General features: G+C 43.8%; 1 pseudogene; it reads left to right on the top strand.

Moving 5' to 3' along the window:
• Positions 1-217: 217 nt before the first annotated feature.
• Positions 218-11,606, top strand: LOC123456527 (annotated as a pseudogene).
• The last annotated feature ends 814 nt before the right edge of the window (positions 11,607-12,420 follow it).

Raw genomic sequence — 12,420 nt, 5'->3', positions numbered from 1 at the left:
CATTCCCATTCTCCTTCTATCTCTCCCCCCTCAAATAAATTAAAAAAAAAATTAAAAAGAAAAAAAAGAGCTGGGTGTGGTGGTGTGTGTGCCTTTAATCCCAGTACTCAGGAGGTTAAAGTAGGAGGATTGCAGTGACTTCAAAGCCAGCCTGAACTACAAAGTGAGTTCCAGGTCAGCCTGGGCTAGAATGAGTCCTTATATCATATATATCCAGATGGGCGTAGTGGTGAAAGCCTTTAGGCTCAACAGTCAGGAGATTGAGGTAGGATGATTGCTGTGAGTTCGACATCAGCCTGGGGCTACAGAATGAGTTCTAAGTCAGCCTGGGCTACAGTGAGAAAAACAGCCAATTGGTTAGAGTGTCTGCTTCAAATAGGACAGAGTATATTTGATAGAGTTCATGCAAATCAACCAAAAAAAAATGTTCCCCAATGGTAAATGGTCAGACACTTCACACAAGTGAAAATGGAATGAGGAAACAAGCATCTGGCAAAATGTTCAACTTCTCTGGTGGGCTTTGTAGCAGAAATTAAAACAAATTACATTAGCAAAAGTTTAAAATAAGTAATTATCTAACTGGCACCAGTGTAGTAAAATTGCAATGATCCTCTGAGAATGGTTTTTAGCGATATACATATGTTACTAGAAAAAGTTTCAGATTCTTTAACTTGAATTTTGTCTTATTTTGTGGTGCTGAAAACTGGATCTAGAGCTTTGTACATTCTAGGCAGGCACTCTACAACTGAGCTACTCTTTGTCTTTTGCTTGGTGCTGGGACCAAATCCAGGGCCTTGCCCATGCTAGGCAAGTGCTCTGTCATTGAACCACATCCCTAATCCCTTTGTTCCCTGTTAATGGTTGCTGTCAGTCACTCCCATGGACCAATCATGGATGCGCCATTTCTCTCAAATATGAGCTTGTGGTCAGGATCACACACTGTCTATAAGATATCTCCCAGCTAATAATACCTCCACCTTCAGCCCCACATTACATGCCAACCTCCTGCCCTCCATTCCTTTTTATTTTTATTTATATATTTGTTTTTTTGAGGTAGGGTCTCACTCTAGCTCAGGCTGACCTGGAATTCACAGTGTAGTCTCAGGGTAGCCTTGAACTCATGGCGATCCACCTACCTCTGCCTTGGTGGGCCTGTCCATGCTGCTCACTGGTATGTTACTTTTTTCCCTGGCTCCATTTGCTGCTTGCTTGTGCATTCTTCCACTTTCTGCTATCCCCTGAGGACATTTAGCCTCATGAACTGAGAAGCTAACATGTTATCAGACACTCCAGCTGTAGACAGCTTTTGTTGTACTGCCCAGCCCACATCTCTCGATTGGTTCTCATGCAGCTTGCAGTACCTTGAGTGGCTATAGACAAAGATAATTATAAGTTTTATAGTTTTTTTAAAATTTTCTGACTTATTTTTTACATTTATTTATTAGAGAGAAGGGCAAAGAGAGTGAAAATGGGTGTGTCAGGGCCTCTAGCCACTGCAAATGAACTCCAGATGCATGTGCCACCATGTGTATCTGTCTTACGTGGAACCTGGAGAATCAAACCTGGGTCCTTAGGCTTCACAGGCCAGTGCCTTAACCACTAAGCCATCTTTCCAGCCCTTAATTTTTATTTACTTATGAGAGAGATGGGGGGGAAGAGGTAGGGAGAATGGGCACACCAGGGCCTCTAGCCACTGCAAGTGAACTCCAGACACATGCACCACCCTGTGCATCTGGTTTACGTGGGTCCTGGGGAATTGAACTTGGGTCCTTAGCTTTGCAGGAAAGCACCTTAACCATTAAGCAATCTCTCCAGCCCACTGCTGTTTTTTTTGGGGGGGGTTTAAATTTTTATTAACATTTTCCATGATTATAAAATATATCCCATGGTAATTCCCTCCCTCCCCACCCCCACACTTCCCCATTTATAATTCCATTCTCCATCATATTACCTCCCCGTTACAATCATTGTAATTATATATATACAATATCAACCTATTAAGTATCCTCTTCCCTTCCTTTCTCTACCCTTTATGTCTCCTTTTTACCTTACTGGCCTCTGCTACTAAGTATTTTCCTTCTCACGCAGAAGCCCAATCATCTGTAGCTAGGATCCACATATGAGAGAGAACATGTGGCGCTTGGCTTTCTGGGCCTGGGTTACCTCACTTAGTATAATCCTTGCCAGGTCCATCCATTTTTCTGCAAATTTCATAACTTCATTTTTCTTTACTGCTGAGTAGAATTCCATTGTATAAATGTGCCACATCTTTCATTATCCACTCATCAGTTGAGGGACATCTAGGCTGGTTCCATTTCCCAGCTATTATAAATTGAGCAGCAATAAACATGGTTGAGCACGTACTTCTAAGGAAATGAGATGAGTCCTTTAGATATATGCCTAGGAGCGCTATAGCTGGGTCATATGGTAGATCAATCTTTATGGGGGGGATTTTTTTTGAGGTAGGGTCTCACTAGCTTAGGCTGACCTGGAATTCACTAGGTAGTCTCATGGTGGCCTCACACAGCGATCTTCCTATCTCTGCCTTCTGACTGCTGGGATTAAAGGCTTGGGCCACCACACCCATCCGAGAGAGAATTGTAAACATGGATTTCTCTGGTGGGTTTGATATTATCTGGTGGCCTTGAACTCATGGCAATCCTCCTACCTTTGTCTCCCAAGTGCTTGGATTAAAGGCGTGAGCCACCACACCTGGCCTTTTTTTTCTTTAAGTTATGAGAGAAAGAGAAAAAGAATTGGTGCACCAGGGCCTTACACACTCCAAATGAACTTTAGACATGTGCACCAGCTTGTGTACATGAACCACCTGTGTGCATGTGTCACCTTGTGCATCTGGGGAGTTAACCTGGGTCCGTAGGCTTCAAAGGCAAGTGCCTTAACCACTAAGCCAGCTTTCCTGCAGTTTTCTTTCTTTTCTTGGTTTTTCAAGGTAGGGTTTCACTCTACTCCAGGCTCCATAAAACCCTGTTTGTTTGTTTGTTTTTTTTTGTTTGTTTGTTTTGTTTTTGTTTTTGAAGTAAGGTCTCACTCTAGGCCAGGCTGACCTGGAATTCACTATGGAGTCTCATGGTGGCCTCACATAGCGATCTTCCTATCTCTGCCTTCTGACTGCTAGGATTAAAGGCGTGCGCCACCACGCCCATCTGAGAGAGAATTGTAAAGATGGATTTCTCTGGTGGGTTTGATCTTATCTGGAACTGGCTCTCCAACTCTACATATTAAAGAATTCTGAAGTTGGGCATGGCGGCCCACACCTTTAATCCCAGCACTAGGGAGGCAGAGGTAGGAGGATCAACTTGAGTTAGAGGCCATCCTGAGACTACTTAGTGAATTCCAGGTCAGCCTGGGCTAAAGTGAAACCTTACGTCTAAAACAAACAAACAAACAAAAAAGGTGCTAAGAGTTTGATTGGTTGGCTACAGTGTGAGTCAAAGGATGATCTACTACAAGCCAGGCATGGTGGCACACGCCTTTAATCTCAGCACTTGGAAGGCAGGGATAGGAGGATTGCTGAGAGTTTGAAGCCACCCTGAGACTCCATAGTGAATTCCAGGTCAGTCTAGATAGAGTGAGACCCTACCTTGAAACCCCCTCCACCCCCAAAACAAGCTGGCTGTGGTGGTGCATGCCTTTATTTCCAGCACTTGGGAGGCAGAGGTAGGAAGATCACCATGCATTCAAGGCCACCCTGAGACTACACAGTGAATTCCAGGTCAGCCTGGGCTAGAGTGAGACTGCACCTCGAAACCCCCGCCCCCAAAAAAAGAAGGGCGCTGGGAAGAAAAAAAAAAACATATTTTCCACAATTGGAGGGTCCAGAAGATGTGCTGCTCATTAGGCCTATAAGAAAAAGGGCTGGGGCTAGAGAGATGGCTTAGTAGTTAAGCACTTGGCTGTGAAGCCCAAGGATCCTGGTTCAAAGCTTGATTCCCTAGTACCCACGTATCCAGATGCACAAGTTGGTGCATGCATCTGGAGTTCATTTGCAGTGGCTGGAGGCCCTGATGTGCCATTCTCTCTCTCTGCCTTCTCTGCCTCTTTTTCTCTCTGTCTGTTGCTTTCAAATGCAAATGAAGAAAGAGGGCTGGAGTGATTGCTTAGTGGTTAAGACACTTGCCTGTGAAGCCTAAGGACCTAGATTCCATTCCCCAGTAAACCACATAAGCTGGATGCACAAGGCAGTAGATGTGTCTATATTTCATTTATAGTGGCTGGAGGTCCTCGGGTACCCATTCTGAATTCATGGTGATCCCTCACCTCTGTCCCAAGTGCTGGGATTAAAGGAGTGTGCCATCATGTCCAGCTAAATTACATATATATATATAATTTTTATTATATATATATATAATTTTTATTATATATATATATATATAATTTTTATTATATATACTTGAGAGAGAAAGAGGGAGTGAGAAGCAGATAAATAATGGTCACACCAGGGCCTTCAGCTGCTGCAAATGAACTCCAGAAGCATGTGCCACCTTTTGTATCTGGCTTACATGGATCCTGGGGAATCAAACCTGACTCCTTTAGCTTTGCAGGCTAGCACCTTAACCACTAAGCCATCTCTCCAGCCCTAAATAATGCATTAAAAAAAAGATAAGAAAGATTTGAAGCTAGATGTGGTGGTGCACACCTTTCAATCCCAGCACTCAAGAGCCAGAGGTAAGAGGATCGCCATGAGTTCAAGCCACCCTGAGGCTACATAGTGAATTCTAGGTCAGCCTGGACTAGAGTGAGACCCTACCTGGAAAAAACAGAGAGAAAGAGAGACACAGAGAGAGAGAGATATGTGACAGTAGCAACCAACATACTTGAAGAGTTTAGTCATTGCTCTTCTCTGTCATGCAGACCTTACAGTAAGAGGCATTGTGGCTGAATTAGATGGTTCATATACAATAAATCCACCTGGTCCCAGAGTAACAAGGAGCAAATAGCACTGAATTTCCAAAGGTGAGGTGTGCATATTTACCATAATTAAAAGCATAAGTGGGCAGGAGAGATGGCTTAACAGTTAAGGAATTTGCCTACAAAGCCAAAGGACCTCAGTTCAATTCCCCAGGGCCCACATAAGCCAGATACATAAGGTGGCACATATGTCTGGAGTTCGTTTGCAGTGGCTGGAGGCCCTAGTGCGCCCATTCTCTATCTGTCTGTCTGCCTCTCTCTCTCTCTCTCTCTCTCTCTCTCTCTCTCTCTCTCTCTCTCTCTCTCAAATAAATAAAAAAATAAATAAAACATTTAAAAGCATAGGCAAAGCAATGTTCACTATGATGTGACCTTTGGTACTGACTGATCAATCATGGTGTTCCCAAAGTGAAAAAAGAAGCCTGCTGAGCTTTTACTGTATCTATGTAAGCAGAAAACCTTCTGAGTAAAAGAACAAAAGGATTGTTATTTGGGGGGGGAGGTGACTTTAGAACTGGGCATGGTGGCACATGCCTTTAATCCTAGCACTCAGGAAGCAGAGTTAGGAGAATCACGTGGGGGGGGGGGGTTCAAGGCCACCCTGAGACTGCATAGTGAATTACAGGTCAGCCTGGGCTAAAGTGAGACCCTACCTTGAAAAAAACTAAAACAATAAAAAGAAAAAAGGTGACTTTGAATAATAGCAACAGGTAATAATGGCTGCTTAACCAATTTCCAGATTTGAGCTAGCTGACAGACCTAGAACTCCTCAAATGAAGAAGTGGCTGGGTCTCCTTGAGCTATAATTCTGAAAGTTTTTTTTTTCTTTTTTCTTTTATATTTGAGTAAGAGAAAGAAAGAAATGGGAAGAGGGAGAGAGAGAGACAGAGAGAGAGAATGGGCATGCCAGGGTCTTCAGCTGCTGCAAACAAATTCCAGATGCATGTGCCACTTTGTGCATCTGTTTTAATTGGGTTCTGAGGAATAGACCCTAGGTTCTTTGGCTTTGCAGGCAAGTGCCTTAACTGCTAAGTCATCTGTCCAGCCACAGAAAAATTGTTTTCAAGCAGAGAGAGAGAGAGAGAGAGAGAGAGAGAGAGAGAGAGAGAGAGAGAGATAAACAGGTGGGGGAGAATGGGAATGGGCACACCAGGGCCTCTTGCTGTTGCAAACAAACACCAGCTGTATTCATTACTTTCTGTGGGTACTGGAGAATTGAACCTGGGCTGTGAGGCTTTGCAAATGAGTGCCTATAACTATTGCGCCATCTCTCCAGCCCCCTCAACAAGTCCCCCCCTTTGGTTTTTCTTTTTTTGGTTATTTTTATTTATTTATTTGAGAGCAACAGACGGAGAGAGAAAGAGGCAGAGAGAGAGAGAGAGAGAGAAGAGAATGGGAGTGCCAGGGCCTCCAGCCATGACAAACGAACTCCAGATGCATGCACCACCTTGTGCATCTGGGTACTGGTGAATCGAGCCTCAAACTGGGGTCCTTAGGCTTCACAGGCAAGCACTTAACTGCTAAGCCATCTCTACAGCCCTTTCTCTGGTTTTACGAAGTAGAATCTCACTCTAGCCTGGGCTGACCTGGAACTCATAGTGATCCTCCTACCTCTGCCTCCCAAGTGCTGGGATTAAAGGCCACCATGCCCGGCTCCCAAAAAGTTTTAATATTTATCTTTTTCCCACTCATCCCCAAAGGGACTGATGGTGTTTTGCTAGATAACTGTGCATTGGCGAAAGGGAAATAATCGCACCTTTCAGAACCTACCAGATACTGACTGTGAATTGACATTGATTCCAGGAGACCCCAAACAGCATTGTGGCTCTCCAGGCATATTAGGTTCTTATGGAGGTCAGGTGATCAATGGAGAGTTAATCCAAGTTTGACTCACTGTGGTTTCAATGGGCCCCCGATTCATCCTGTGGTTAGTTCCCTAGTTCCAGAATGCATAATTGGGATAGACACAATTAGAAGTTGGCAGATTCCTTACATTGGCTCCCTGACCTGTGGAGAGAGGGCTATTATGGTTGGAAAGGCCAAATGGAAGCTATTAGAGCTGATTCTATCAGGGAAAACAGTGAACCAAAAATAATATCACATCCCTGGGGGTATTACCATGTCGCCATAAAGCACTTTTTCTTGTTTTGTTTTTCAACATAGGGTCTCACTCTAGCCCAGGCTGATCTGGAATTCACTATGTAGTCTGAGCCTGGCCTCAAACTCACAGATATCCTCCTACCTAAGCCTCCCAAGTGCTAGGATTAAAGGTGGGTGCCAGCACACCCGGCTGTAAAGCACCTTTGAAAAGGAGCAGGGGAGGTCATTCTTACTGCATCTCCTTTTAACTCTCCAATTTGGTTTGTTCAGAAGTGATCATGGAGTATGACAGTTGATTATCATAAACATAATCAAGTGGTGACTCCAGTTTTAGATGCTGTACCAGAGATGGTTTCCTTACTTGAGCAGATTAACACATCTCCTAGTATCTGGTATGCAGCTACTGATCTTGAGAAAGTTTTCTTCTCTGTACCTGTCTATAATGACCACCAGAAGCAATTTGCTTTCAGCTGGCAAAGCCAGCAGTATACCTGTACTGTTTTAACCTGAGATTATATGAATTCTCCAGCCCTGTGTCATAATTTACTTCACAGGTAGTTTGATCACTTTTTCCTTCCATAAGGTATTATATTGGTCCATTATATTGATGACAGTGTGCTGATTGGACCAAGTGAGCAGAAGCAACCACTCTGGAGTTGGGACAGCACATGCACATCTGCGGATGGGAAATAATTCAACCAAAATTCAAGGAGCTTCTACCTCAGCAAAATTTCTAGGAGTTCTCTGGTGTGGGGCATGTAGAGATATTCTATGGTGAAGCCGGGCATGGTGGCGCACGCCTTTAATCCCAGCACTCAAGAGGCAGAGGTAGGAGGATTGCCATGAGTTCAAGGCCACCCTGAGACTCCATAGTGAATTCCAGGTCAGCCTGGACTAGAGTGAGACCCTACCTCGAAAAACCAAAAAAAAAAAGAAAGAAAGAAAAGAAAAAGAGATATTCTAAGGTGAAAGATAAGTTATTGCACCTGGCCCCTCTGACCACTAAGAAAGAAACACAATGCCTAATGTGCCTATTTGGATTTTGGAAGCATCACATTCCTCACTTGGGCATGCTACTCTGGGCCATATACTTGGAAAGCTGGTAGGTTTTTGTATTGTTTTTTTTTTTTTTTTCAAAAAATCTTATTCTAGCCTAGGCTGACCTGGAACGAACTTTGTAACCTAAGACTGGCCTCAAACTCATAACAATCTTCCATCCTATGCCTCCTGAGTCCTGGGCTTAGAGGCGTGAGTTCCCACCACACCCAGTGGAAAGCTACTAGTTCTGTGTGGATCCCAGAGCAGAAGTCTCTTCACCAGGTCCAGGCTGCTGTGCAAGCTGCTGTGCCACTTGGCCCATACGATCCAGCAGACCTGATGGGTACTTGAGGTGTCAGTGACAGAAAGGGATGCTGCTTTGAGTCTTTGGTAGACTCCGATAGGTGAATCACAGCAGAGGCCCTTGGGCTTTTGAACCAAGACCCTGATGTCATCTGCAGAAAACTATTCTTTCTTTGACAGACAGCTCTTGGCCTGCTATTAGACCTTAGCAGAAACTGAACGCTTGACAATGGGCCACCAACTTACCAAGAGACCTGACTGAGCTGGGTATTATCTGACCTCAAAAGCCCTAAGGTTAGATGTGCACAGCAGCAGTCCATCATCAAATGGAAGTGGTATGTACATTATTGGTCTAGAACAGGTCCTGAAGACATGAATGTGTTACATGAAGAAGTTGTCCAAGTGACTGTGGCTCCTCCTCCTGTTATTTTGCCTTCTGTCCCAAGCATGCACCCATGATGGACTGACTGGGTAGGGAAAGACTAAGGTCTATTTACACTATGCAGACGCCACACAAATGGAAAGCCACATCATTACAGTTCCTTTCTTGGGCAACATTGGAGGAAAGTGGTCAAGGGAATCTTCACAATGGGTAGAAATTTGTGCAATGCATGTGGTCATGTACCTTACTTGGAAGGTGAAGTATCTGGATGTGCCATTATATACTAATTCATGGGTTATGGACAATGACTTGGTTGAATAGTTGGGGGCTTAGAAGAAGTATGATTGGAAAATTGATGAGATGCCTGGGCTGCAAGGTCACCAAGAAATCAAACTGGGACTGGGCTGAAAATCTCCTCCCTATATACCAACTGACATAAAGCTGGAAAAAGCTATACTGCATGCAGCCTTATGAGAGATAGAAGCCCTGAGTGGTGAAAACAGTGGACACTGCAAGCCTCAAGTTTGCCCAGCCAAGCCAAATGAGCCAACAGGTGCAATAGTGGCATATCTGTTATGGGGGAAACCAACTGCTCTCTAATTGGACTGGAGGCCCATTCCATAAGAGGGAATATATTCCTGGTACTGAAAACCTAATCAAAAGCCTATGGTGGGGGAAGTCATGAGCCTTAAGAGTGTAACACCTGCTCTTGTCTGGATAAATGAATATATTATGCCCATCAAACTTCCTTGTAAGCACTTTAACCCTACCCATATATTAATGCTACTCTCCCTTTTGGTTAGAGAAGTTTCCCTTTTCAGATGGTGGTGACTCCTGGAATAACACAAAAGACACCATAGTGCTGAGAAGATGTGACAGAGTATTTTTCATCACTGAAACATTTCTATCACACCTTCCAAGGCTCAGGGTCCATTGCAGAAGAGGTGGTAGAAAGAATGTAAGAGCCAAAGGAAAGGTAGGACTGCTTACAATGCAATCATCCATATAGAAACTGGCTTCAATATACATGACCTTGCAGTGCCTAGCACTACCTTCACAAGACCCTCATAATAGGAAGAAAAAATGATGACATCAAAATAAAAAATAAAAAAGAGTATTTAAAAAAAGGCTGGCTGGGTATGGTGGCGCACACCTTTAATCCTAGCACTCGGGAGGCAGAGGTAGGAGGATCACCATGAGTTCAAGGCCACCCTGAGACTACACAGTGAATTCCAGGTCAGCCTGAGCTAGAATGAGATCCTACATTGAAAAAACAAAGCTGGAGGGATGGGTTAGTGGCTAAGGCATTTGCCTGTAAGGCCAAAAGACCCAGGTTCGATTCCCCAGGACCCACGTTAGCCAGATGCACAAGGGGGCACACATGTCTGGAGTTCGTTTTCAGTGGCTGGAGGCCCTGGCATGCCCATTCTCTCTCTCCCTCTTTCTCTAATTAATTAATTTAATTAAACATTTAAAAAGTTAAAAAATAAATAAATGAAATGAAAAAGACTAATGGAGGGAGGGAGAGGATATGATAGAGTGTGGATTTGTGAAGATGAAAGTGGAGGAGGGGAGGGAATTATGGTTTACTATCTGTAAGTATGGAAGCTATCAATAAAAAAATAAAAATAAACAAATTGATGAGAAAGACATTTGAGAAAGGGGTAGGTGGATAGGTCTTTTTGAATTGGCAAGGGATGTAAAAATATTTGTGTCCCATGTAAATGCTCATCAAAGGGTGACTTCAGCTGAGGATGATTTTAATAATCAGATAAGATGACCCATTCTGTGAATAGCAGTCAATCTCTTTCCTTAGACAAGCCTGTCATTACTCAGTGGGCTATGAACAAAGGGGCCATGGTGGCAGGGATGGAAGTTATGCAAGGTCTCAACAATGTGGACTTCCACTCACCAAAGCTACAGCTGCTGTTGAGAGCCAAATCTTCCAGCAACAGAGACCAACACTGAGTCCCTGATATGACACCACTCACTGAGTTGGACCAGCCAGCAGCCTTGTGGCAGCCTAACCACATTGGACCACTTACATCATGGAAAGGGCAGTCCTTACTGGAATAGACACTTATTCTGGGTATGGATTTGCTTTGCTTGCATGTAGTGCTTTTGCCAGAATTACCATCCATGGGCTTATAGAGTGCCTTATCCACCGTCATGGTGTTCCACACAGCATTGCTTCTGACCAAAGAACTCACTTCACAGCCAAGGACGTATGGCAGTGGGCTCATGATCATGGAATTCACTGGTCTTACCATGTGCCCCACCACCCTGAAGCAGCTGGCTTGATAGAACGGTGGAATGGCCTTTTAAAGAAAAGGCTACAGGGCTGGAGAGATGGCTTAGCAGTTAAGCACTTGCCTGTGAAGCCTAAGGACCCCGGTTGGAGGCTCGACTTCTTAGGACCCACATTAGCCAGATGCACAAGGGGGCGCACGCGTCTGGAGTTTGTTGGCAGTGGCTGGAGGCCCTGGCGCGCCCATTCTCTCTCTCTCTCTGTCACTTTCAAATAAATAAATAAAAATGAACAAAAAAATTAAAAAAAGAAAAAGCTACAGTGCCCACTAGATGGCAATAGCCTGGAGGGCTGGGACAGGGTTCTTCAGAGACTGTATATGCTATGAATCACTGACCTATATATGGTACTGTTTCTCCTATGACCAGAATTCACAGGGTCAGGAATCAAAAGGTGGAAATGGGAATGGTTCCATTCCCCATCACGCTTGGAGACCCATTAGCCAATTCTTTTCTTTTCCTGTTCCCACAACTTTATGTCCTGCTGGCCTATAAGTCTTGGTTTGGGGGTGGGGGAGTGCTTCTACCCCAGACAGGGGCACAATAAATATTTCGTTGAACTGGAAGCAGAACGGGATGGGGAGGTGGTTCAGTAGTTAAAGATGCTTATCTGAACAAGAGGCTAATTCTGGGCATGGTGGTGCATAACTTTAATCCCAGCACTTGGGAGGCAAAGGTAGGAGAATTGTTGTGAGCTCAAGGCCAGCATAAGTATGTCTGGAATACAGGATATCCTTCAGGATGCCTCTTGGTGTTATCACGTTCTGTTATCAAGTTCAATGGGCAAGTACAACCCAACCAAGGCAGGAATGAAGGTATGGGTCAACCTTCCAGGTAAGGAACCAAGACCTACTGAGGTACTTACTTGCTGGAGGTACAGGCAATACAGACTGGGCAGAAGGTTGTTACAAATACCAACTAAGGCCACGTGAGTAGTGAAAGAAACAAGGATTATATTACCAAGACTGTTTCTGTCCTAGTTGTTAAGAGCCTTTTTGCATGTGTACACAAATATTAGGATAACTTTGCTTTGCTTTCCTCTTTTTCTCTACTATGTAATTAAAATTGATTGAGACTGATTGAGAGGAGATGGGGATATGATGGAGAGTGGAGTGGTGAAGGGGAAAGTAAAGAGTCAGGGAATTATTATGGTTTATTGTCTATAATTATGGAAGTTGTCAGTAATAAAAAATAAAAATTAGGAAAAAAATAAAATAAAATTGACTGAGATAATATTAGTAGTTAAGTGTTGATAAACCTATATTAAAATCACTGTATATTAGTGACTAAGCATTCCTCAAGGGACTTTGCTATGTATTGGGGTGTGGGAAGAATAGTGGGTTTCCAGCCATAAGTGGGAT

Source organism: Jaculus jaculus, chromosome X (genome assembly GCF_020740685.1).
Source record: "Jaculus jaculus isolate mJacJac1 chromosome X, mJacJac1.mat.Y.cur, whole genome shotgun sequence".
Classification (NCBI taxonomy): domain Eukaryota; kingdom Metazoa; phylum Chordata; class Mammalia; order Rodentia; family Dipodidae; genus Jaculus; species Jaculus jaculus.
Note: the sequence above shows the minus strand (reverse complement) of the source record. Positions and strands in the feature narration are given on the sequence as shown.